At 43.6% G+C, this 6000-nt stretch overlaps 1 protein-coding gene across 3 annotated transcripts in view; it reads right to left on the minus strand.

The window, feature by feature from the left end:
- Kdm4c (lysine demethylase 4C) overlaps positions 1-5747 on the minus strand; it is a 181863-nt gene extending 176116 nt beyond the window's left edge. For 2 of the 3 annotated variants that reach the window (XR_004387957.1, XM_032902640.1), the window contains exon 1: positions 5598-5701. The gene's annotated coding sequence lies outside the window, so the exon portion shown is untranslated. Of the gene's footprint in view, positions 1-5597 lie in introns of all 3 variants that reach the window. The other variant, XM_032902651.1, reaches the window with a different exon arrangement.
- Positions 5748-6000: the final 253 nt, after the last annotated feature.

Raw genomic sequence — 6000 nt, forward strand, 5'->3', positions numbered from 1 at the left:
TGAAAATAAGGGAAAGGGAGGGGTCCAAGTATGGTGAGGCATGCCAATATTCCTGCACTAGGGAGACTGAGGCAGGAAAAACCACAAATTCAAGATCAGCCTGAGCTACATAGAATTCGGAACCAGTATGGATAATAGGAAAAAACAGAGAAAAAGAAAAGAGCCTGGGCTGCAAAGGCAGCTACTCTGGAGACTTTGACAAGAAGGGTCACTAAACTTAAAGGCTGGGCTACATTAAGTTCAGTAGCCTGGGCCACACAGTAAGATAGCACCCGGTCCTAAATTGTTTCCATGTTGGAACAAGGAAATCGAAGTAACATAAATCTGTGTTCCCAGGCCATGGTCACTCAAAATGGCTCCAGAATCTCTTATTCCCTTTAAAGATGAAGGCTGTGGTTTTTGCATTGCCTGCATCTCATATTGAGTAAGTGCTTAGCACATTGTACATATTACTGTTTTCTTTGTATATTGAACATACCACCCAATAAAAGCAAACAGAGCAAATAACGGGCCATCACTCAAGAACAATTACCGTACTCCAAAATATCAAAACATTCATCAGAGGAAGAGGCTAACATGTGCCAGACATATGCAAAAAAGCCCTGGATTCTAGCTGAGCCTTCAGAAAAGTGGCTGGGGAGGTAAAATTAAATTAACAGTAAAGTACAAATCAGAAAAGCACTAAAGGCAAAAGGACTAAGAACAAAGTATCAAACCCACTCTGAGAGCTAAGCCAACAGATGAGCATAATGGGAAATGATGGGCTGAAAAAAGCCTCACAAATGACAGGGTAAAACTGCAGGCTGGCTCCCAAAATGAAGAACTGCTTGAAGTGGAGCGAGGAGGATGACCTTCTTAAAGGGATTATTCTGACTGAAAGGGTGGCTTAGACCAGCTACCATGGAATATGAAAGTATTTTCAGTGGATCAATTAATTCCAAGAGGCAGAAAGGGAAGTGTGTAGGGGAGAATTCGTAGTTGGGCAAAAGTAAAGTGAGCCGTAAAATGTAAATGCAAAAGTAAAATAAAAAGTAAAAATTAGAGTCTGTCTCACTCTAATTAAATCTCATACCTGAAAGAAATTATGAATTATGTGTCAGCTCCCTGTCCAGATTTACTATTGCTGCTACCTTGTTTCATTTAACACTAATTCTGTAAATTTATGTTTTACAACTCACAACACTCACTATAGTTATAAAGACAAAAATACACATTGTGTGTATACATAAGGCTTCTATCCCCAGAACTCTAGGTTCTATCCCCAGAACTGCAAAAACAAAACAAAACAATAAATGGCAGTATACCATACCTCCCAAGAAATTCAGATGAAAACCAATAATGAAAAAGGAATGGTCACCCAAGTCTTTAATCCCTGAACTCAGGGGGCAGAAGTAGGCAGATCTCTAGGAATTCCATGCCAGCCTGCTGTACACAGTAAGTTCCAAGGCCAGCCAGAACTACAAAGTGAGACCTAGTTCCAAAAGAAATAAACAAACAGCTGAATCTTGAGGTAGACTGATTCGCAGCTTCACGAGGAACCTCTACAATAAATCATAGACTGGCTGTACCAGTTTGCACGCCCACCATAATAAATAACCCTTTCCCCACTACCATCTGCTGTCATTTATTTTACTGATCTCAGCTATTCTGACTGAGTTAAGATGAAATATCCAAATTTTAGTTTGCATGACTGAGTTAAGATGAAATATCCAAATTTTAGTTTGCATTTGCCTGATGACTAAAGATATTGAACATTTAAGTGTTTCTCAGACATTTGTTAGGCTTGGGTTTTTTTTGGGGGGGGTTGTTTTGTTTCTTAATAATTCTCTTGCCTAATTCTGCACGCCATTTTTAATTGGGTTGTTTCCTGGACCTTCAGTTTTCTTGGTTCTTTGTATAATCTAGACACTGTAGACTGTCGCTTTGCCCAAATTATGGTGCCCTTTTCCATATAAAAGCTTTCAGTTTCATGAGGTCCCATTTATTAATTGTTCTTAGTGCCTGTCCTATGAGTGTTATGTTCAGAAAACTGTTTCCCGTGTCAGTGAGTTCAAGGCTATTCCTAATTCTTTTCTATCATATTCAGGGTATATGGTCTTACGTTGTGGTCTTTGATCCATTTACAGTTGAGCTTTGTGCAGGAAAATAGATATGAATGTATTTTCATTCTTCTACACGCAGCCATCCAGTCTAACTACATCAGGTTTAAAGATGCTTTCTTTTCTCCCCTGTGTAATTCTGGCTCCCTTATCAAAATTCAGGTGTTCAAAGGTGTGTGGAATTATGTCTGGATCTTCAATTTTTATCCCATTAAGCACATTTGTTTTTATGACAATTCCATGCTGTTATTATTACTATAGCTCTGTAATACAACTGGAAATCACAGATGGTGCTACCTCCTTGCATGCATATTCTAAGAACTCTATGTCTCACTAAGGTGATACTTATACATCCATATTCATTACTTCTTTATACATAATATCCAGAAATTGGAAACATAGGTACTAATTAACTATTAGAATAGATCATCAAACATGAAGAAATGGAGCTAGTAGCCAAATAGAAACTTTACTACTGCTGATTGACAGTCACAGTGCTAAGGTACTTTATACCATACCAGAGAGGAAAGTTAATCACCAAGATCACCCAACTACAAACCCTGTAGCCTACAACATCCACCTGCCTGCATGGTGTATTGGTATTACTGGAGTAAAGAACCACTTTTTATTGGATTTATCGTGAGATGGAATTCATGACACTGATTAAGTGGCCATGCACTTGACATAGGCCATGGGTCTAGGAAAAACATCTTCTGTCACTCTGCTAAAGACACTGCAATAAATGACTGCTATTGGCATGTTGCTATTGCCACACTCAGCCAGCATCACAGAAACTTGTGCTTGCAGTAGAGAGTAATTAAAACAGAGATCCACGAATGGACCATGAGCAGAGTGTGAGAGACTTTGGAGCACTCCGGTCTAAATGGGTTATCTTCAAATTTCTCCAGCCCAAAATCTCAAGGGTCTCTTCAGACCGTGGAGGTGGAAAGACTATAAGGCCATAAGCCATGGAGAACTCCAAAGAAAGAGCATCTTCCAGGCACAACAATAATACATATATGAACTTATGGAGCCTGTCAGCACACAAAAGATGTATACAGCTTCAACCTAGATGAGGTCCCAGCTAAGAGGGAGTAAGTGGACATGGAGTCCTACCCCTAACCAAGAATCTATTTGTAATTCATACCTCCTGCAAAAGTCAGTTCTCTCCAATGGAGTGGCACCATTGCATATATCAACCACATGCCCGGGCAGGCCCCTGGCCCACAATTAGTTGACAAAGACAAAAAATATATATATTCTCTCTCATACATATTCATTCTATCTCTCTCTCTCTCTCTCTCTCTCTCTCTCTCTCTCTCTCTCTCTCCCCACCCCCAACTCTACCTCTACCTCCACCCCCACCCCCACCCCAACCCAACCCCCATCCCCTCATCCCTCTCCTCTTTGCCTGGGCTTGTGTCTGTGTATATATATTTTTTATTTTGTTTATTTGTGGAATTGATTTATTTTTTGTTAGTTTTGAGTTTTACTTGGTTGGCTGGGTTTTGTGGGAGCTTGAGAGAGAATATAATGTAAAGAGGTGGAGAGGATCTGGGAAGCATTTGGAGAGGGAAAACAACAGGATCAAAATATACGGTTTGAAAAAATTAAATATAAATAAACAAGAAATGGTACTTACAGAGGAGCATTAAATATTAATATGCAATAAAAGACAATTTTTCTAGTCCATCGCCTTAACCACTCAGCCAGAACTACTACTTCGAAGACAATTTTTTTTTTTTAGAAAAAAGACCTGCATTACATATTGAACTTAATGTCAGTACAGAATGTACTTGTTTTATCATTTAATCTCTAGTAAATAATAACAGGTGTCAAGGGTATAGCGATAAGCAGTAAGAAACACTACTACAGAAAGTGGTACTGGAACTGTCAAACAATGGTAATCCCAACACTGAAGAATGGGCTACAGGAGACAGTCTCAAGACAAAACCAAAGGAAAGAGAGTGAGGTGGGGGAGGGGAATTAAGTAAATTTCTTAGTATCATAAAGCAAGCCTCAGGGTTGAATTTTTACTGTATTACCAATTTTGTGGAGAGCTGTAAATATGTGTAACTTCTAAACACTAAAATGGAAAGGAGGGCCTAAAATTCCTGAACAACTAGGCAGTACATTCCAAAACAAAGCATGATACCAGGCCAGCAAGCTTTAAGAAAACTTTAGTGATAATGCTAAATAGTAGGAAAAAAAAAAAAAAAACTTGTTTTCTTTTTATCAATCTTAGAGACTGAACCTAAGCACTGGTCCTACCACTTGGGCTAGGCTATATTGCCAGTCCAAGGGGCGGGGACGGACGGTAAATTTCAGAGAGTAAACAGTCAATAGCAGTGCAGAAATATGACCGACAGCAATCCCTGCACTGATGAGGCGGAGGCAGGTGGATTTCCTTGAGCTCCAGGCCAGCTATCATAAAGAGTTCTAGGTTGTGCAGAACTACATATAGTAAGACCCTGACTCAAAAACAACCAACAAAATGTTTTTAAAATCAATTCCAAACATTTTAACCATCACGCTTTTAAGTTAGAATACTAGTAATTTTTGCCCTAAAAATAGTGAAGCTCCCACCCCTCCCGCCCTTTTTAAACGAAAAACTCAAATGGGTGAAATACTGCAAAGATTGGTGCTAACCTAAGCGTACCGAGCCTATCAAAAGCGTCTCCTGGGCACCGAATTACCGCAATTCTAACTTAAGCTTTCTAAGCAGTGCTAGGTAAATCACCAAGTGTGAGTGTCTGCACTGAGTGCAACATTTAAACAAACAAACAAGTATGCTGTCTTCTCTGAGAGCACCTGACCAAAAGCACTACGTGCGAGCTTGCAGGGCTCAGCCACAACCGCGGCTGCCTTCTGGGTCCACCAGAAAAGCACCAGAACTGAGTTCAGCAGCTTTCACTGCTGAGCAGAGAACACCAAATTCCAGCCCCGGCTGGACTGCCTGCCTTCACCAAGGCATTGCCACCGTACAACACGCCCTCTCACCCTGGCAGTTCACATGCCGCATCGAAGTCGCATTTATTAAGCGCCCACTGTCTACCCCATATCATGGCTCCCCTAGGAACAGCACAAAGAACTGGCCTCAAGACGAAGGAAAGAAAAACGAAAAGATCATCTGCTAGGGCCAAGAACGAACCCGAGTGAGGGTCGGGCTACCTGCTACCTCGCGGATCTGGACATCCCGACCCAAGGGAGACTCGGTGGGCGCACAGGCCCGGCCTTCCTGGAGTCGGCCGCAGAGGGGTTGATCGGGGCTCCAGATCACACAGGCGTGGCAATCTGGAGCAACACCACCTCCGATCGGCTCCCGGGAGGCCGGCGAGCGAGCTCCCGAACCCGGAGGGCCAGAATGGACTGTCAGGGCCGCCTCCTCCCACCCAGCTGACTGCCGTGCACCGCGGAGCGTCCAGGCCCGTGCCGCCCTGCGAAGACCGGACCGAAGCCGCCGCCCTTCCCGCTCCGTCCGGACCAAGAAGCGGTTACCTGCGCCGCTGGAGGAGGCCCAGACGCCACCCGAATGAAAGGGATGAAAGTGCGGCCTCCCCTGAGGGTTTTGGGAATCTTTGGAAGACTTGTTCCGCACTAGGTGACAGCTGTTCGCTGCGCACGCGCACGGGACGCCACCTCCGGATCCCTCCGCCGCTCCCCTCCCTCCCGGCTCCTAGGTGGGCGGGAGGCGGCTCGGGCGCGTAGGCGGAGCGGGCTGGCTCTCTCTGCGTGTGGTTCACGATCCCCCACGTGACCGCGGGGCCGGGCGCTCTCTGGGTCACGTGGGTTTCTAAACTGCTTAAAGGTGCCCCACTCTTTAAACCCAGACTTCCGCTTCTTTCTCAGTCGAAGTTTGTGGCAGTGTATTTCCTATTACCTTGGGGATAGGCAAGTCACG

Source organism: Rattus rattus, chromosome 1, assembly GCF_011064425.1.
Source record: "Rattus rattus isolate New Zealand chromosome 1, Rrattus_CSIRO_v1, whole genome shotgun sequence".
Taxonomy (NCBI): Eukaryota; Metazoa; Chordata; class Mammalia; order Rodentia; family Muridae; genus Rattus; species Rattus rattus.